Source organism: Stegodyphus dumicola, chromosome 9, assembly GCF_044657685.1.
Source record: "Stegodyphus dumicola isolate Sdum_Otavi_A_Nest chromosome 9, ASM4465768v1".
Taxonomy (NCBI): domain Eukaryota; kingdom Metazoa; phylum Arthropoda; class Arachnida; order Araneae; family Eresidae; genus Stegodyphus; species Stegodyphus dumicola.
Genome location: NC_140776.1, coordinates 151,166,659 through 151,188,966, shown reverse-complemented (window position 1 = coordinate 151,188,966; position 22,308 = coordinate 151,166,659). Strand labels below are relative to the sequence as shown.

The 22,308-nt window shown below is 32.9% G+C and overlaps 1 long non-coding RNA gene across 1 annotated transcript; it reads left to right on the top strand.

Moving 5' to 3' along the window:
• The first annotated feature begins 11,305 nt into the window (after positions 1-11,305).
• LOC146995514 (uncharacterized) lies at positions 11,306-18,591 on the top strand. The gene is made up of 2 exons (XR_015043116.1): positions 11,306-12,378; positions 18,264-18,591. It is a non-coding gene; the product is annotated as an uncharacterized LOC146995514 (long non-coding RNA).
• Positions 18,592-22,308: the final 3,717 nt, after the last annotated feature.

Below are 22,308 nucleotides of genomic sequence, written 5' to 3'. Positions count from 1 at the left end.
ACTATCGTCGTGGAATTCAACACACTAAACAACTTTCGTTCAAAGCTTTAAATATTCCCCATCTTTCGATTGCCACATGCAAGAAACAAAAGTTGTTTAGTGTGTTGAATTCCACGACGATAGTAACATGAATATTTTAGTTAGTTTATGATGTTGAATACGCATAATTTGCTATTCTGTTTACGTAAAAAAAATTAACTAAATAAAATTAAATGATAACATTCATAAATTATAAACTTCATGTCATATGGAATCCAACATACTTCCACCAACATACTCCCTTCTGCAAATATTTATATAAGTAATAACAATAATATTAAACACTAAAACTTTTAAAAGCAAACACAGTATTTCAAAATTATATTTAAAAAAAAATCTGGCTACACTAAATTCGCGCTCTTACAGTTACCGAAATAAAGATCTAGGTTTGCCACAAGAAAACATACAGCCGGAAACCACAACTAAATTAAAATCGCACCAAATAAAAAAACTCTCGCCAAGCTTGGCGCTCACACCGATTACGGAATTTTAACCGCATATTTGTTAGTATGCAAATTATAAAGTAGCCAAATAGGAGATAAAATACGATTTCAGCAACCAGTCCTGCGACGAAGATACCATAGGAAGAAAAACTAATTTCACTCGCTAAATTCAACGGAGGGGAGAATTAGCTTAATTATATCCACATGGTAAGGGGGGCCCGCTTTTAAAGTAGTTAGAGTAAAAATACTTGCCTTTTTTTTTTTTTTCTTTTTTTTTTTCGACAGACCTGGTAAGTACACACGATTATTTTTTATGCCGTTTCCTGAAAAAGCCCGAACGCTCGGGGGGGGGCTAAATCATATATATTGAGATCAGGTGGATCAGTATTCAGATAGCAAGTCACAACTTTTAATTCTTAGCAAAACTAAGAAAAACATTGCTTTTAAAGACCTCTACCTTTTTCAGGAAGCTGTTCCTCTGGTCACAAAGGCCAAATACTTAGGAATTATTTTGAACCAAAGGCTCACATGGTCTAATCACATTAATAGTGTCAAGAGCAAAGCCATGGGCATAATATGCAGATTTCTCCCGGTCATTGGAAAATATTCAAATCTTAGCTTGCGTACCAAAAAACATATATATACCACTTGCATTCGACCGATACTTTGTTATGCTGCTCCTGCTTGGAACACGGTCACTCAAACTCAACTGCATCAATTACAAGTAGTGCAAAACAAATTTCTGCGCATTATTACTGATTCTCACTATCTTATCCGCAATAAACTTTTACACAGAGACTTAAAACTTGAGACGATTCCAGATTACATCAGAAGATCTAATGAAAAATTCTTCGACAAAGCTGTGCAATGTGACTTTGTTAATTACTCCCAAGTTTTTAATTATGAAATTCTCTTCGAAGATAGAAGCGTCAGACCACTTGCAGCTCACACCTTCATGGGAGGAGACGACAACTTTTTCACTTAGATCCTCAATTGTTAGCTATTTACACTTCTAATGCATCTGATTTTGATTGAAGTTCTTCTGTTGCTTCGTTAAATAATTGTATTTAAATTGTGTTATGTAGTTGTTTTGTATTGTGTTGTATTTAGCACTACTGATTGATGTTGTTTAATTGTATTTGAATTTGTCATTAGAACTATTGCTGTAGTGTATCTTCTCGTATTGTTGTCATTGATTTCCATTGTCTTGGGTCCTCCTTGAAAGCTATGATCGCTCGTCACCTTTTGCGAACTTGTCTGATTGGATTGTCTTGCTCCTTTTGGTACTTCTCTTCTTCCCCTTATCTCCGTTTTCTCATCTGAGATTTTCTCCACGTCCGGATTTATTTATGTCAAGTGCCCTTGGGCTTTAATTTTGGAACCGGCAACATTGCTCTTCGCAATAGCTCGGTCAATTATAGAGTCTAAGTCAGTATTCAGAAGAAATAGAAAAGACATTAGAGAAAACAGTTCAGCTGTTGAAGATAATATCAGAGGAGCAGAACAAGGAGTTAATGCACAGAAAACAGATTCAAAAGGATATGATTCCAGATATTCACAAGGGCAATGTTTAGAACAACTACCAAATTCTGCTAACTCAGAAACAAGGGATGATGAGCAATGAACTAGAAGTGGGAGAGTGATTAGAAAGCCGGCCAGGTATTTGGACTGATTTTAGACTGTTAAAAAGATACTTTTGAACTCTTTAAAGAAACAAAAGATGTAATATTTAATAATTTGTAAATGGCAACATTTAATACTTAGTAACTTGTATTTGGCAACATTTTGGATACTGATATGAAAATAGAACTATGCTGGTATTGCCGTTCTCTGTAATGTAATACATTCTATGATTATAAATAAATGGTTTATAAAAACTAAACGTGCACCCTCATTATTCTATACCTATGAGTATTAAGATATAGGTACTTTCGCCTCAGACGAAAGCACGAAAATTTCTGGCACTTGTATATATTATTTTCTATTTTTACTATATCGTACTGTGTCAAATCTACGATAATGTGTAAAATATATGCCATTGCGAAAAGATATGCCAAAGTTATGCCTGACGATATCTAATTGCTATTATTGCTTATCCAACGAAGACTTCATCCGTGGGCCGATGCTATTCGCAACAACGGTGCGATTATCCGCTTGAGATATTCACACCAACATTAACCACGCATGCGCATTGAGTTGTCGGATCTGTCATTTGAACCCAATCGAAAAGAACGGATTCTACGTACGCGACCTGCCTAAGTGTTGTAGTAAATCTTTTTTAAAAAAAAAAAACGGGTTTTGTACTACCTTGGCGTAGTTTATCATTTTCTAAGCATTGGGAACTTTCGAAAGTTTAGAAAGGAAAATGGGTTCTTTTTCTTATATATATTAAAAGATATATAAAAAGTCTATATAAAAAATAAGTCTATATTAAAGTATGTATAAAAAAGGCATATTTATATGTTCACAATGTTTATCGTTTTCCCGAACGGTTTGGAATAGTTTAAATGACTGATTTGGGGGGGGGTACTAAATCTTATTTACATTTTTTGTACTAAATGTTTTTTTTTTTTCCTTTGAGAACATACAGACTCCCCGTGCACCACATATGTACAACACGGGGCTTAAAGAAGTAAGTTAACTAGAACATTAAAGGTTACATGTATAAATAAACATTAAAAATTACATGCATAAATAAAGCGAACAAAAGCAGAGAACAGCAGTCTGGACTTCACGAAAACAGATAAGTTCACTGGCCAAGTCACTCCGAACATTTTCAGATCGTTCTGTAAGCATAATCTAGGACCATCAAATGTAGGGCACGAGAAAATCAAATGTTCCACATCCTGAGGAATTCTTTTTGAACATTCACATAAATTGTTTGATCGTAGATTAAAACGAAACAGATAACTTGCAAATTTACCGTGACCAGATAAAAACTGAGACACTTTAAAATTTAACGAGAGGAAAGACTCGGAATTCAGTCTATGGTAAATAGAAGGAAGGAACTTTTTGGTGACTTCAGCATTACAAGATGAAATGTATTCCTCATTCCACATAGCTAAAAGCTTTTTATAATGAAAGGACTTCCAATAACTCTTTGGAATGCTAATGTTGATATCAATGGGTAAATTTAAGGCATCTTTAGCTAAGAAATCAGCTCTTTCATTTCCGTAGAAACCATGATGAGCACGCACATAAGCAAAGCAGATATCAATACCTCTAATTCTAAGTGAACTAACAGTTACTAGGGTTTCGATAACTAATTTATCGCAGCTGGTAATACTGTTCAAAAGTTGAAGAGAAGAAAGAGAATCAGAACAAATAAGGTACTTTGAGGATGTTGTCCCATGATCCTGGATCCATTTGACGGTAAGATAAATGCACAGAAGTTCTGCTTGAAAAACTGTACATTCATTCCGTATACGGTGTCTAAGAAAACAAATCTCGGAATGGCCTTCAAAAAGAACAAATGCAAGGCCAACCTTGTTGTTCATCTTGCTGCCATCTGTAAAGAAAACCATATGAAAACTTATTTCAGCAGTCTCTTTATAATCGCAGAAATTTATGAGTTCTAAAGAAGCGGGATGACGAAGATCAGTGAAGGGGACAATTCCATTAATACAGTCTTCCGAAGCATGAGTTGCCAATGACTCAAAAATATTATTCTTATATGCAATTTCAAAATCAATAGGCGGAACTCCTGCAAGAACAAAAGTAGCCTCATAGCTTAAGGTTATATAACCACTAATAATACGAAGAAGAATTCTCCGTTGAATCTTTCTTAAATTTCTTTTGTTAACCTACTTTGCAAGAACATGTCCCCAAGCACGACAGCCGTATGAAATGAAAGGTACAATACACTGCTTATACATGAGTTTCTTAACATCGTAGCTTACTCCAAAAGTATTTTTGGCAATTCGGTGAAAGCCATTAATAATTTTTTCACATTTAGCAGAAAGGAATTCAATGTGCTTTTTCCATGTTAATTTTTGGTCAAGAATGACACCAAGATATTTAACATTTTCTACAAATTCCAAAGGAGAATTATCGAGCATCAAAGAAGCAATATTTTGTTCATCAAACGTACTGGGAACAAGCATAGCTTTACTTTTTGAAGGATTGAAAGTGAGTTTATGAGAAATCGCCCAACTGGAGACAAAATCTAGAACTTCTTGTGCTCTCAAAAGAATGTTATTCAAAATCCTTCCTTGGAAAATTAATAGTAAGTCGTCTGAAAACGCAATTTTTAAACAACCGTCGAGATGACTTAAAAGATCATTTATGATTATGTTCCAAAGAGTAGGTCCGGATACAGAGCCTTGAGGACAGCCTTTTTCTAGAGAATAAACCTTAGCTTCGTTCCCAAGCTGAAGCTCAGCAGTCCTCTCGTTCAAGCTTTTAAGAAGGTTATAGATATTATTTGGTATACCAGCATCTTTTTAAATTTTTAAGATAGATGGCCACCAAGCATTATCAAAAGCTCCTTTGAAATTCAGGAAAATAAGAAGTGTAGTATACTTCATTTTCTTTGCACACTGCAAGATATTACAAAGGCGAATAATGGCGTCTTCAGCGGACTTCCGAGGAGTAAATCCGAACTGAGAATCATTATAAAAGCATTTTTGTCTCAAATACCAATTTATTCTGTTAATGAAGAGAGTTTCAAGACATTTTCCCAAAGTAGGCAAAAGACTAATGCATCTAATATTACAAGATAAGGGGTTCTTGTATCTAACGTTTTAGGAATCAAAACAACCCGAGCTCTCTTCTATTGTGCTGGAAAAACTGCTAATTGTAAACAAAGGTTGAAAAGTCTGTGTAGAAATGTGCTATCCACCGCATGAAAGTGCTGTACCATGTAGTTCTATGTCAATATTAGTTTGGGGCTCGAAATAAGCGGAACATATAGTCAAGTCAGATCCGTTGATTTTTATATCTAAAACAACAGTATTATAAACTATATGATTTAAGTCTAAAAAAGGAGAAAGATTCTAGTTGCGAACAATAACAGCAGACTTGACAACTTCTGCTTCGGAATCATAGTAAACTCTATATTTTATTGGAAAGCCAGGAAGAACACCTTTATAAAAGTGCGGCTCCTGAATCAGTGCGACATCCGTGTCATTTGCCTCCATATATAAAATAAGTTGCTGAGTAGCAAGTTTTGATTTGTGCAAATTTATTTGTACAAAAGAAACAGACAAATTGTCGGACTTACCCATAATAAATTTTCGAAGCTGCAAGATTCATCATAAATGTATGGCTGGGGCAAGTTCCAGAAAATGGCTTATGATTTACATCAACTTTCTTAGTTGCATTTTTCGTCTTTTTATTAAATCTTAGGCAATTAATACACACTTGCACTTCTTTTTATCACATTCTGAACTCTTATGCTATCCAGAGCAGCAATAACAAGCCAAGGGATTTCTGCAATCAAGACTTCTGTGGTAGCCTAAACATTTAAAACATCTATTTAAAACAACAAAATCTTCAGCTTTACACATATTCCACATCACTTTAATACGCCCAAAATTTAAAATACGCTTGCGCACAGAAGGATGCACCTCAATAACCACGCTTCTCTCACGTTGAAACTTTTTTAAAGTAAAGCGAACTTTAACGTCTTTCTAAGTCTCTTCACTCACGGTAATTTCAGGATTTTGTTCTTCAATAATTTTTATCAGTTCATCATTACTAATGCTGTTTGGCACATTTTTAAGTAAAACTGTAGGATATTTTCGTCTTGGAATAGAGGGATTCAAAATAGATGAGTCTTCCTGCAAAGCAGTAAACAATTTTTCTTTATCATATCCCGAAGCACATTTCACCATTACTTTATTGTTATGAACTGTTCGAATATTGCTAATTCCAATTTTATGTTTTCGAGGGTTGATTTCAGCTTTAAGGAGCTTTTTAACTTCATCAGATGTACAGTTTTGGGCACTCACAAAAACACAGCAATCTGAATCAGTCTGATTTGCCCCAACAGATGGCGCCACAGCATTAGCATACGATTTCGTTTGCATGACTGAATTCAATAAGCTTTCTTTACAAGCTTCACGAAAATTTACAGATTTAACATGCTCAACATACCTAGTAATCAAACTTTTAATCTCACCCAAAGCCTTCTTTGCATCATCACGAATCTGCGGATTCATATTGCATTTCGATACGATGGCTGATTCCACCTTTTGAAGCTCATTGTCCAGAGCTGCATAGAACACGTCACCACCACAATCCGCCATGTTACTAAAAGTATTTAGAATACATTTAGCACAATCAAGACTAATTCATTCCTCTTTGAAAATTGTCTGAGAAAAGATAATAAAAATTAGACAGGGGATTTCTGTGTAGAAAATTTAGACATGAAATAAATTAAAATCGATTAAATCAACTATTAAATGAATAATTAATCATATAATAATAAATACTGGTTATTAACAATTTTGTATCCCTGTTTATTTTTTTTATGGAAATACTTGGCATTTTCAGGCCGCAAAAACTATTTAAAAAAGTTTGAAATATTAATACAAACACATTAATAAATTAAATTGAAATAAATAATGGGATGTAATTTAAAAGGCAAAAATAATTTAATGTAAGAGATTTTGATTTAAAAATTTGCACACACAAATGATTTATCAGATTTTATAAGGTTTTATTTCATAAATAACTTTTGAAATATGGCATTTGAACCTATAAACATGTGTGGATTCTGAAAAAGTGATGAATATATAATATTATACTGTTAGTGAGTTTTCTTATTGAATAATAAATTCTGGAAGTCCTATGCTATAAGACTAGGTTCTAACTTTGCATAAAAATTCCTCAGTTAAATAAATAATTTAAGTAATTTCTGTAGCGTTTTTGTCAATACATTAAAGATTTAACTAATTACACGTCCTCGCTTGCAATTAGAACCATCATTAAATACCTATTTTATCTAATCGTTTCCTAAACATTCTCATGTATATAGATTGACCTCATCTTTTTAACTGATAGTTATTACTTTCAAATTATTATTATGCTATTAACAACCCTTTCTATTCCTGAGTTAGGGTTAACAACCTTCGCTCTCGCTATCGCCTGTTTTACGAAAATCGGCGTAAAATGCTGGTACCTGAGCTGTTGTGCGCATGCGCGAAAGTAGGTGGTAGCCTCTTAGCTATTCGCACCGTCGGTGCAAGGAGGTTAGAATACATGGAGATGGCATCTCTGCGATTGCAGTACGAAAGAAAGTGAAGCCAGGGGAAGGAAACGATTACCTTACTAAGCGAAGTGAGGTAACACCCCAGCTGGTTTCAAGTTCTCAGTGTGTTTTCTGATTTTGTATGCGTAGATGTGATAGGCCTTAAAGGTACTGAATTGTTACAGCGAAATAATGTCTGTATTTCTGACTTCATGTCCATGTAAAAGAATGCTTTAGAACGTGCATAAAATGTAGAATAATCGAAATGTGCAAATATGTGTTTGATTGGCCTTCAAGAAAGAGTTTGAGTATTTCCTTTGTGTAAAGTACACGAAGAAACATATATAGTTCTCAGATTTAACCTTTTCATAATAATAATAAAAGTGATATTCGTAATTAACATATATGGGATGGCAAAACGATAAGTAAACAAGGGGAGAGGGAGTGGCTAGCTCTCCATGGAAAAGAAAACAGTTTACTATAATGTCTGATCATAATTACATTACAGATCTTACCTTTGTTAACTTCCTTTTGTAGTTAAATTAATCACTCATAAAATGGTTGTAAAAGACAAACAAACATTTATTTAAAGATAAATCTTAATAACTTACAGGTAACGTATTCGTAAACATACATAACATATCAAACGTACTTACTGCATCGTACCATTAAACATTTCAAGCGTATATCATCTCAATGCATATTTTTAAAATTATAAATAGAATGACATCCAGAAATTAGCTGTTGCCATTTTGTCTAATAACAATTAAATAATTTACAATAGTGCTTACACCTTTTATGTGCTTAACTACATTTTATTGTGTGCTCAAGTAAATATATAATAACTGGATTTGATTTTTAGTCACATTTGTTGTGTGAGTTTTAAAATAAAAACGTACAATTTACATATTTCTATCATTGTTTATTCAAATTAAGTTTTTCGAAACATAAGTAATATTCATAACATAAAAATTTTGAGAATTATGTGTACTTAGAATAAGTAAAGTATAATCAAATTATAGTTTGAGTACATAGTTACTGTTTTGTGCTCACAATACGTTTAATGCTGGCTTTCATTAATTACAGGATGCAATTACATAATGTAGAAATAAAATGAAATGGCGAGAAAAGTAAAGGAAAGAGGTCGTGACGAATTTACGATCCTTTACGACTACCAGGAACAAAACTGGGTGTGGTTAGAGCACGACAATTTTTCTAAGGCACGTCTACTAAGGGCATACTTTTTCCCTTTTTTGGCTTCACTTGGACTGCGTGGAGGACCATCTGCATGAGTTCTAACCTCCTTGGTCGGTGCGAATGAAGGTCCGTAGAAAGAAACGGGATCTTTTAAAGGATTCGAAGATAACTAAGGATTTAATATGAAAAAACACTTTAATTGCAAATATTTCCAAAAATTTTAGAAGCAGTTATTCTTACAGAACTTATTTTCGAACGATAGAACTTATTTTCAAAACATAAAACCTAAACAGAGTTGAGTTGTAGCTGGTATTACTCAAACAACCTCCCACCTTGTAATTTGTAGGATACCTATAAATTGCAACAAAAGTTATAAATCAAGTATATTGGGAATTTTAACACGTCGACCAGCTCTAGTAACAAAATCTGGGATTTCGGGTGATGAATCATCATCTTCACTGGAATCTGAAGCATTAGCTGCAGGGCGTAGAGGCATATTCGTAGAGGCACTTTCATCCCTTCGATTCAAACTGACTTGTAAAAATGCTTTTTTGATGTCTGACGTTACGCCAATTGCGTTTTTCCGAAACTGAATTATCAATTTGAGTACCAGTTCTAATAAATTTGGCCCCTTTTCTAAACAATTATTCAAAGAATTTCCTTTGGAATCTTTCGTCGACGCATCAAAACCCGGACGAATTTTTGTTGTTGTTGCACCAATTTTTATCACAGGATGGTGTGGTAAATAATGTCCCCTTTTCTCGTCTTTATCTACAATTTCAATAATTCCATCCCGAACCCTCTCATTAAACACATCATCGTATTCTCTTAAATGTCCAGATCGTATGAGATTTTTGGTAGTTGACATTAACCGTTTAGTGGCTAATTCCTTATTCGTTTCTAATTCTGGACGTCCACTTTTCCATGGCAAACATACTTCATATCTTTTGGCTTCGTTTCTTTTAATAGTTTTACGGAAAAAATCTACCGTTTCTTCATCGGTTACCTGCCTTGACTTTACTTCTGCAGGACATCTTATATCGATGACAACTAGGCTCCATAATTCCGTCAAATCTAAATTATTAGCATATACGATACTCTCCAAAGATTTTGAGTAGTTTCTTTGTTTACCTTGAAGCGTCCATCCAAGTTTTGTTTTAACTCTTTCGCATCGAGAGACGACCAAATCTGTTTTCAACAAACATCGAAAACGCCCGTGTTTACGAATTTGTCTTGGAATAGTTTTCCTTTCCCCCTTGCTGCTCTTGGAGGTTTTTCTGCGATTTCTCCCATTGTGTGCAGTTTCACCTTAGGGCCGGATCGCACCTGCGAACGTCAGTAGCTTTCCGTATTTCTCCTTTATTTGCTTCAAAAGAATGATTGACATGTCTTTTAACAACTCGCGAAACCAATGAGCCATACACTGACGTGGAGGGGAAAGAACTAGGTAGAAAATAAACGAGGCGTTGGGGCGGTTTGCCGTTGCCTGAATGAACGGGCTTTACGGGCGGCTTCGATGCGAAAGAGTTAATAGCTACCAAATTATTATCAATGGGCTGAAATCTCCCAGTCAATAATGCGCCAAGATAATCAGCTCCTATTAATAAACCTATTTCAGGCACATATTCTCCTGTATCATATATATATGATACAGGAGAATATTTTTCCTTTTCAAAATTGGATAATATCAGGATCCTCTACGCATGGAATTGCAACACATATCTTCTTTTCGTCCAAAACTGAAATAGTGTACTTGAAATTTGAACACAAGCTTTGTAATGTAATATTGTAGACATTATGGGACTCTTGTTTAGTTTCACTGCCCCCAAAAAGTCCATGGCTCATCATTTCTTGATCTACAAGTTTCAATCCTAGTTTCTCCGCAATATCTTTTCGTTTTCATAGCAACCCACTGATTTCGATAGCTTTCCGTTAAATCCATATCATTAGAAAATTCATCTTCATTAAAATTTTCCATTTCTAGCCATTTTACTTTAACTTTTTCATCTAACTGAAATAATCTGTCAGCTTTATCGCTAAATATATTAAATACAGATATCAAATCAATCTTACTTACTGCTTCATCTTTTAGAACAGTGTCCATTTCAAAGAAGTTGTGAAATATCGCCGTAATTGTGTTCTTTCCCGTTTTAAATTATCCATAGTCCTGTTCCACGGACGCCAATATTTTAAAGGATTCGAAGATAACTATGGATTTAATATGAAAAACACTTTAATTGCAGATATTTCCAAAAATTTTAGAAGCAGTTATTCTTACAGAAACGATAGAACTTATTTTCAAAACATAAAACCTAAACAGAGTTGTAGCTGGTATTACTCAAACAGGATCCGTAGAAGGATTTACGGATTTTTTACGGACCTTGGGTGGGATTAGCCAGTGCGTCATCGCTGGCCGATAAATGGCGCCACGCCTGATCAACTTCTTCACTAGTGAAGACTTAGCACTTTTATTATAAGTGCACAGGATTTCCCCCCTTTTATGGAATTTGACGAACATTTACACGTCCTTAGGGGAATGATAAACGAGTTTTACAGAATTCCGCAAATCGGAACCCGGAAGTGTGTTCTACGTCATCACCGGATATCTCCGTTGATATCTCCGTTGGCAACAAAGCTTGGCGAGCATTTGGCGTTATTTTTTTCCCGTAAATTTTTCCGCGAGGTCAAGAATTGGCGCTAATTTAGTTCACGTGTGAATTAGCGAGTGTGAGATGTGTATTTTTTTGCGCCATTTTTCACGCTTTCCTTCAGCTATTTATCTTCTTTTTTTCTATTAATAATTATTTGTATTTTGTTATATTTATGATTAGTGTTTGATTTTCATTTAATTTATAGTTGCATTTTATTTACAGCATATATAATTATTGATCTGTGTTTCGATTTGTAGTTGTTTGTTTTGCCGATATGCAACCAAAAAAGATGAAATTACTTATAATTGGAGATTCAATGGTTAAATATTTGGATGAATATTTACCGGCAAATCTTCTGAATTATGAAGTAGATTTACATTCTTTTCCTGGTGCAACGATAGAAAGGTTAAGACGTAAGATATCCTTTTTGGACAATCGATACCATTTGATTTTGGTACATGTTGGTACCAACAATTCGAATGACAGTGTTGAAGATATTCTTAAAAAGTACGATTGCCTCTTTAAGGATATTAAACGTTTGAACCCGAATATCAATGTTATCATTTCAGATATCCTACCACGTGGTGAAGATTTTTTCACAACTTTAAATCAGCGAGTAGCAGCTTTGAACCGTTTACAGGTAATTAATAGAAAGATTGTAGAAATTAATTCTCAACTTGAAAAGTACTGCCAAAATCGAGAAGCGTTTTTTATTTGCAGGTCGTCTCATCATTTTGGAGCTAAGTTATAGGCTAGGGATGGATTACATCTAAACCGTCTGGGGAACAAGAAACTTGCGGCAGTTTTCCTGGATAATATCAAGATTGTTTTGACTTCAAAGCCAGTTTCTACAAAGGTAAATCCTTTTGTATTGCCTTGTGTTTCATTTACTACATTGGATTTTCCACCTCTGAGTGATTCTTTTGTTTCTGCAAGCCCTTCTTATCCTCTCTATTCAACTGTTTTAAAGCATGGTTGTGCTGTAGATGCTACTAAGAAGGCTAATTCTGATTTGAGAAATGCTGCTAAAGTTGCTTCTGGCTCTCGGCTGAAGAGGGTTGCTATTTCTGGTGCTGGATCTCGTTTTAAATGTGTTGTCCATGGTGGTGACTCTCATTCAAAGAATGCTGTTAACCACACAGATGGTTTTAGTTTGCATTTGCAAAATGATGCCACCCCTGGCTCACATCCGAAAAACGTTGCCAACCCAGATGCTAGCTCTCGGTCTCTTTGCATTGCTGGCCATGGTGGTTGATCTCGCCCAAGGAACGCTTCTGTCCATAGAACTGGTTCTGGTTTGCATGTAAGGAACGGGACTAAACGTAGATGTCATCCTAGAAATGTTGCCATATGTAGTGTTGGCTCTCATTTTAAGTATGTCAATGGTTTTAGTTCACGTCCAAGGAATGCTGCCGTCCCTCGTTCTGGTTCTGATTTGCGTCCAAGGAACGTTGCTACCTTTGGCCCAAGTCCTGAGAATGTTGTCATTCCCGGTGTTGGCTGTCATTCTAGACTTGTTGGTGTCCGTGGTACTGGCTGTCATCCGAAGAAAGCTGCTTCTGGTTTGCATTCAAGGAATAACGTCACTCCCAGCCCCTGTCATAGAAATGATATCCTTGCTGATGTTGACTCCTCCAGGCGTGTTGCAGTCCATGGTTCTGGCCGTTTTCTGAAGAGCAGTGCTAGTTCCATTGTTAATTCTTCTACGAACACTACTGTCCCAATTGCTAGTTTTCAGAAGAAACCAATTCGTGCTTTTGGTGATGGTTTGTGTCCAAGGAGGGATTTGACTGTTAGTGGCAGTTTGCATCTGAAGAATGCTGCTTCAGCTGTTTTGCGCCTAAGAAGTGTAATGGCCTACATGGGATCATCACTAAAGAATGCAGTCACTGCTGCTGGTTGTAGTGTACAGCAGGCAAGTGCTGTTTCTTTCAGTGATTGTTATCCATTGTATTGTGCTTCTGTTAGTGGCAAAGGGAGTTTAAAAAATGATTCAACAAATTTTGATATTTCACAACCTAAATTGTGTACAACAAAAGATGATTTTTACTCTGCCTCTAGTTATGTTTTGCAGCAAAAGAACATTTCTATGACCAGAAAAAGCACTTCTTGTAGTTCAGGCCTAAGTTTCTTTCACTTTAATAAATTTTGTTTACTAAAAGATCAAAAGATCATGTAGAAAGCAGTGAAATTAATTGTCAAGTGAGGAAAAATAAGTCTATGTGTCCTATTCTGACTGGAGGGGGGTCCGAAATTGACTGTAATGCACCATCGCTTTATCCTAGAAAATGTGATATTTGTAAAAAAAACTATAAAACTAAAAATTCTTTTAATAATCATAAAAAAAATTGCAAAGAAAAACTTGAAACTGAAAATTTTAAACTTTCAATAACTTCTCCTCAGAGTAATATTCTTATAAACATTGATAATGTATTGAGTGCTAAAAAATTAGAAACCAAAGAATGTATTAGTGATAAAATAGAAATGGCTTATCTTCGTAAATGTGAAATATGCTTGAAAACTTATAAATCGAAGAATTCATTTTATAACCACAAAAAAAAAAAAAAAAAAAAAAAAAAAATAATTCAAATAAACAAGTACCTGATTTAAAACAAGATTTTTCATCTGTTTACCCTCGGAAATGTCTAAATTGTAATAAATGTTATCCTTGAAAATTATCATTTTTTAAACATAAGAAATTTTGCACAGAAGTTAATAAATTGTATGTATGCTTCATACCTGATTGCCATAAGTCTTTTACATATGTTTTAAATTTTAATAAGCATTTAGCAGATGAACATAATTTAAATAACTTAAAAGAATATTCATTTGAAACAATGAGTTATTTTCAAGATTGGCTAGAACTGGAAGGAACCTCGACATTTACTTCATTCAGAAAGTTTTCTAAAGTAACGAAAAATTCTAAAACTTATCATTATTATTGTTGTCAGTTTACCACGCAAGGTTATTCTGATTTTGAAAAAAAAAAAAAAAAAAACTAGTCGGAAAAATAAAAAAGGTACAATTTCAAAAAGTGTATGTTGTCCGGTCAGAATATGGGCTTGTGAAGAAATGAATAAAATCTCTGTTTTTTACTTTCCTAAACATAATCATGAGCAAAAGTTTGAAAATTGTAAATATCAGCCATTGAAACAAAGTACGCGATGTTTGATAAAAGCAAATTTACGTTTATCTGTGCCTCCACAAAAAATACGGGATATCTTACAAGATGGATCAGGAAATTGCGAGAATAGAAATAATTTCCTTGTAAAGGAAAGCTTTGTCTCCCGTAAAACTATTTCTGCTTATTCTAGATATTTAAACAATTCATTGCATCCAAGTAGTGATGCAGTTTCTGTTAATTCAATCATTGAAACTTTAAAATGTGAAGCATACAATCCTGTGTTATTATATAAGCCTCAGAATAATTCAACTTTGTACGGTCCAACTGATCTAGATAATCTTCCAAATCATAAAGTATCGTTTGCTCTTGGTCTTCAGACGCGTGAACAGAAAGAAATGATGATAAAAGGTTGTACAGAGATTTTATGTATCGATTCTACACATAAGACTAACCAGTATTTTTACCTTCTTAATCTTATAGTACCTGATGAATTTGGTTGTGGCTATCCAGTTGCTCATTTTATTACTAATTTTCTAGATGCTGACACTCTTTATTGTTTATTTAATAGTTTAAAGTGTCGTGTACCAAATTTATATGTAAACTGTGTAATGACAGATGATGACAAAGTTACATATCCTGCATTTTCAAAGGTTTTTGGTCGAGATGTTAAGCATCTTTTATGTTCGTGGCACGTACGCCAAAGTTGGTTCCGGCAACTAAATTCTAAAGTGGTAGATAAGGAAGTGCAACAAAAAATGCTAGGAGAATTAACAAAAATATTACATGAAAGAAACCAGATCACTTTTCATGATCAAATAAGTAAGTTTTTGAATGACTATTCTAGGAAAAGTAGAGATTTTATTGAATATTTTTCTGAAAATTATAAAAATAGATTAGAGGAATGGGCTTTGTGTTATCGGAACTTTCCACATGCATTTACTGATACTAACATGTACTGTGAATCTTTTCACAATCAGTTGAAAACTGTTTATTTTAAGCGGAGACATAATAGACGATTAGATATTTTAATTTCTACACTTCTGACAATTGAGAAAGATAAATATTTAAATCATACGTATAAATTATACACTAATGTATCTCCCAGAAATTCCATTTCTTGTTTAAGTAGGCATCAGAGAGGACTAAAAATTAGGGACAGTGATGTAAATAAATGCTCTGATACTTCTTGGACTGTTTGTTCTCAGACAAAAAATAAAATATATACTTTTCAGCGTCTTTTTGAAATTTGTCTGTGTCAGGATTTTTGCTTTTATAGATGCCTTAAAGTATCATGTGTCTCATTGTGTAGTCACTTGTATCACTGCAATTGCTTAGATAAATTGCTGTGCAAACATATACATAAAGTGCATTCATTCCTTAATAGACAAAATGATTGTGTGTTTAATCCCTCGGGGATTAATCTTGAATCGAATCAGAAATGCAATGAAAGTATGAAATCAATAAATGTGTATTCTGTTAATCATTACAATCCACAAAGTATTGAACAGAGAGTAAATGCATGTGAAAAGCTTGTAGAAGAATTACTGCAGTTAATAAGACAACCAAAAGTCCAAAATGTCATGTTAAAGTGTGTTCATACAACATTAAATTCATTAGTTTCAGAATGTAGAGGAATTTAAACTCGAATGAAAATTCAAGTGCATCATGTCCAGTTGCACCAAATCAAAAACTTAGCCCACAATTGTTTAAAACTTCTAAAAAGAGAAAATTACAGAAATGTCAGCAGAATAAGAATCAAGATTTTAATGATAATGTAGATGACCCAGAAATAAATGAATGTGTGGAAAAGAAAATTAAATTTAAAGCCGTAGCATTTGATTTAAATGACAGTGATAAATATCTATGTGATTTAACCAGTGTTGATCAAAATAAATCATTTTCCCTTCCATTAAAGTCTAGCGAAGATATTTCTGAAAGAATTTTACAAATTGGCTGCTATAGTATCAATCGTATTGCTTTAAAGTCTTTAGATTCTTATATCAGTAAAAGTGAAGAATTTTTTATAAAATCGGTTTGTACAGATTTTGTTAGGGGGTGGTTATTTGATGTAATCATAAATGCATTTTTATACAAAATTTTAGAAAGTGATGATCAATATACTTTTGCTGGTTCCTCGATTACCCAGCTTATCTTATCTGATGCATTATCACTTGGAAATGTTTTTCCTGTTTCTTTGAAATCTTTCAAATATTTATTGATTCCTGCTTGCATTGATTCTCATTGGGTTCTGATCATAGCAGATTTAAAGAAAAATACCTTTTATTTATATGACTCGTTAATAAATTCATGCAATCCAAAATACATAAACTTAACTAATAAATGGTCTAATGTAATTAACAGTGAGTTACAAATTAACGGTTCATGGGATATTCAGTGTCCACCGCATGCTTTACAAAATGATGAAAGCAGTTGTGGGGTCTTCATCTGTTATTATGCATTTCAACATGTAAATAAATTAGCCTTAAATCTTCCTTTAGATACCCTTCAATTTAGAAAATTTATTTATAATATTTTAACTGAGAATGTTCTACCTTGTACACAGGAAAAGATAAATTTATCATCAGCAGGGCAAAACTTTTCAGTAAATGTTAGAATGAATAAAGATTTGACCAAATCATGTTTAAAAATACATGATATTGAAATTACACCATATATGTTAAAATCTATAGATCCTTTTATATGTAATGAAGAAGAACACTTGTTTAAATCTGTATCTTCATGTTTTCGAAAAGGATGGCTCTATAATACTATAATTGATGCTTTTTTATTTAAAATATTAAACAGTTATGAAGATTTTGCCTTTGTTAAGTCTAATTTACAAATTCCTAAACCAAATTTTTGTATTAAAGATCCATTACTAACAAGATTGAAATCAGCAAAATTATTTTTTATCCCTGCAAATTTAAATTGTCATTGGATATTAATAATAGTAAATATTCCAGATATGGTTTTTGAATTTTATGATCCACAAAATAAATCATGTGGGCAAGAGTATTAAATTTTAATTCATACATGGTGTGAGGTTTTAGCTAAAATATTTGCTACTAGCACTAAATGGAAAATAATTTGTCCTTCACATATTTTGCAAACTGATAATATGAGCTGTGGTGTTTTAGTATGCTACTATGCTTATCAGAGGATTAAAAATCAAAGTTTAAATACGCCAGTTAATATAACTGAATTCCGGAAATTGATATACAAGCATATAATTTTAAGTGATTGATATATTTAAAGAAATTTAAATTAAGAAATGTTTTTCAGGACAGCATTCCTTTCCTTTGGTGATGCTTGAAAAATATAAAGTATAATGGGCAAATATTTTGCAATTCATCTGTTGCCATACAGTTTCTATAAAAACACTTTTTTTTTTTTAGTTTGCTTTATTTTGTAATGATGTTATATGGCCAATAAACAAATAAAAATGCTTATGTTTGTATGTAACTTGGTAGTATAAGAGAAAATTGTTAAAGCAGGCAACAATGAACCCTTTTGGCCAGGGTGATACCCCCAATTGTGGATAATAGAGAATAGTTCATTTTATGTTAACAATGCATTCTCGGGGACCTACATGCCAAAATTTTCTCTTATTTTTAAAGAGGAATCAGAGAATTTGTACTTAACACTTCATCCCATTGACTGTGAAGGATTTCCTCAGGAATGATTAGTGGTTCTGCACCAATTTTCATGGCCAATGGGATAGTATGCAAGTACTGCAAATTTTTCTGTTCATAAATAATCTCATATCTGATCTCAATCTGATCATTTTTAATATTTCAGACTTATGTTTGCAAAATGAATAGTGCATTGTTTTCAGTGATCTTGGTTGTTTCACAATTGAATTTAGTCTTCTTTATTTTTCAGTAAACGATTGGCAGGAATCTGGTATGTATTTAAAAGTCAAGAGCAAGCTCTGCCAGGAGAATTTTCTGAAACTGAAACTCATAAATTTTTTAGTAATATGGTTGAATAATAATATTTATACTCTATTCAAGGAATTTTATCTGATATGTCTTTATTTTCAGAAATAAAAGATAATAAAAACTTTGTAAAATAATTATTATGTATTCTGAATAAAGTCTGGGAAAAAAATTATCCATTGTTGAATTATTTTTTACTGAAAATTACTCCACATATTAGGAATTAGTCATATCTATGAAGCATAATATAAGTAGTGTTTCTTACAAGACATTGACTAATACATTATCCCAATTTCTTCTTAAATAAAATATATTTTCATTCTTTATTTCATCATCCATGATATTAATTGATTTTCAGTGATTAAGATTAAAAAACACTATAGTCAGTTAAAAATGTGGACACTTTTTTTTTTTTTTTTCCCTTGGTTAATAAGAGTACTTGCATATTTGTTAAGTTTCAGTATGTAAAGCTGTATACAAATTAAACTTTCACACATTCCAATATCAAAAGAGCTACCAATAATTAGATATTTTAATTTTTCAACATTCAAAAACAAAGAAATAGGAGTGAACTTGCTGCTAATCAAAAAGATGAATATACTGGTCTTATAATAATTATGAAAAATGAGTGCTAAAGTTACAGCCCATTTTTTAATTTTTAACTATTTATTGCAAAATAAGGAGGCTTAAAAGTTTGTGTCAGGCAAAGGGCTTGTGGTCTTTCACACAGAAGAGTGTAGCCAGACTTGTATTAAAGCATTCAGGAAATTAAATAATTTTAATTCTAGAATAAGTCTTATCATTACTTAATAGTTAGATAATGCCTATTATTATTTCCTGTCATTACAGAAGTACTTGCTGAAATTTCTTTGTTTCCCATTTGCATGGATGGTTTCAAAGAGTTGAATTTTCTGCAGAACTCTTAATATCCATAAATTGTTTGACACATTAAAAATAAGTGAATATTTGCTCTAAGCATATACATGTATTTCATTTAAATTTAATAATAATAGCATATACATAAAATCCAGATTTGATTTAAACATTCATAACTAAAGAACAAACACTGCTTTTACAAAGACCATGTTTTCTCCCATTCTGCATCAGTTACAGTTATTTTCATGCACATGAGTATATTTTGAAGTGTTAAATTAATTATCATTTCTATTCTTGGATGCTCTATGACAGAGAAAATAAAACTTAATGCTAATCTGTTATCTAATTATTAATCTACTAAACCAAAATAATGAGGTTCTATAGTGCATGAATTGGGCAAAAGTGTGCAGTTAAATTCAAACTTGTAATATTCTGTAGCAACCATTTGAAGTCACATTTCCTAATGTTTTCATTAAACGGAAAACTTTACAATTCTAACACATTCATAAATCTCTTAAATTTGTATCATAATATAGTAGGAATGGTTCTTGGAATTAAGTGTTAATTATTTCATCAATGTTGAACTGTGCTGTTTTTCTCTCACAGCAGAATAAATGTGACTGATTATAACAGCAACTAATATTGTGATATGCAGAATAGGGGTGTAAAAAGCCTACAACAAGCAATTTTAAATATTGGGTCTAGTTGAGCACTATTACAGATTGAAAACGTCAAAGTGTCAAAAGTATATGGAATAAAACCTGCATTTTTAGAAAATGAGAGGTTTCATAAATGAATACTGTAATGATATAAGTAAGAAACCAAAAAATATTTTTTAGATACGAGATACTGTTCTGTATTGGTGTGTATGATTTATACTGAGAAACATGACACAAAAATTTAGATCATTTCAGATAGGATTTCACCAGAATATTTTGTGTTATAGTATATCATTTGTGTATGTGGAAGTGATCTGTTCAAGATATAACTGTATTTTCATGCCAAAGATTACACCTGCAAAACATGAAACATATCCTATGAACTTTGCAAGGTATGAGCGAAACAAAAGTAAGAATTGGTTTTGTTGGCGCAAATTAAATGCATTATACAGTATCAAGTATATACCAAACATTTTCCAGATTTTCTAAACTGGTAAGTAAAGACAAGAATACGTCCAAGTACAGTTTTAAAATACTACTACATATAAATAAAATTGTGAACTTTTGAAAAAACTACAAAAAAAATTTAGATTTTACTATGTTAAACCACGTTGTTGTGTTTATGGAGTATAAAAATTAACTGTGGCTTCATCACAAACTTAATATATCTATAAAAAAGATTTTGTACTTTTTAAAAACGTTACCATAGGTTCAATGCCATATAAGGTATTTAAAGTAGTGTTGTATTATACATAACAGCCAAACAGATGTGATTAGGGAACCTAGAAACATTTGTATAGATATAATTATTATATTCTTGTCTGTATTCATAAAAATGCTACAGTTAAGAACATGACTGTTATCTTTAATAAAATTCTGAAATAATTTAAAAGTTTCATGTGTGCAGAGGGATATTTCTAGATCCTCTATTCAGGCATAATAATAGTTGTGTTACCTTTTGGACGTGAGATCCAAAGGCAGGAGTGCAGAATGGATGCATTTTGTACCAAGAATGGTAGTTACTAAGCACTGGACGATCAGATTTCTAAAATATTTTGAAATCAAAGAGAACTTTTTGTACCTTAGGTGCAGTGACTGCTAGAAGCAAACCACGTAGTCTGTGAATAGATGTTCCAAATCTTCAGTTAATGTGAGGCTGTTTCCATGAGAAAGGTAGCCCCTACATAATTTATAACATTCGATCCAAAAAAAGTTAAAGCTTGGTTGTCACTTGTTAACAAACAGATTCACTAGTACAGAGTAGTGCACTAAATTTAAATAGCATTTTTAATTAAAATTATATTGAAGAACATGGATGCCTGCCAATGTTGTTCATTGCCAGAGACCTACAAGTTAAAGATCCCTGATATGTGATATTGCAGTAAATTTAGATACTTTTTAAAATTAAATCCAAGAATACGTGTACCCATGAAGATCACTACTGGCCTATGAATTGGCAGCCAGTGGAGATGAACGCCTACCTAGTTTACCGGTGTAAGACAGTCAAAAAAGGACTGAACAGATTTTAAAACTAAACTAAAGAACAGCAGTGCCCATTAAAAATATTGATGGTTATTGGCAGTCAGCCAAAAGGTTTCAGATACTGCAGATAATTTAATAACCAAGTAACATAACACTCCAAAAATTTTGGAAAGAGTTAATGACTTAAAACAACAAAGTACCAGTTTTTATGAGAAACAACCAGTTCTTCGAGAAATTTTTGTTTAAAAATTGGAAGGTCTCTGCAAACAACAATGAAGAGATTTTAGAGAACTCTAATTCATACACTTTTTTCTTTGTCACAAAAATATTGACATCAAGTGATTCCTCTTAAAAAAAGCAGAAAATATAGCTCTGAACAGAAGTACATTTTCAGTATTGATCTCCTTTTCTAGAAAACCATTGTGATTAGGAAAGGTATTATCATTTTCTTCTAAATAATGATCAAGGCTGCAGTATGCCATCCTTCCCCAGAAGTTTGCGTAGGTGATTCATTAGTGCAAAATTCTGGCGATTTCGTTTGTTTTGTTTGATTGCAGCTAAACATTCAAGGGCTATCTGACTAAAGGGAGGGATGCCTTCTTGGAGGACTCTTTAAAGGAAACTGCCACGTATATACGTTACACATGGGGAAAATCAAGAAAACACCCATGCAGCCAGCCCATTCTCCGAGATTCGAACCACGGGCC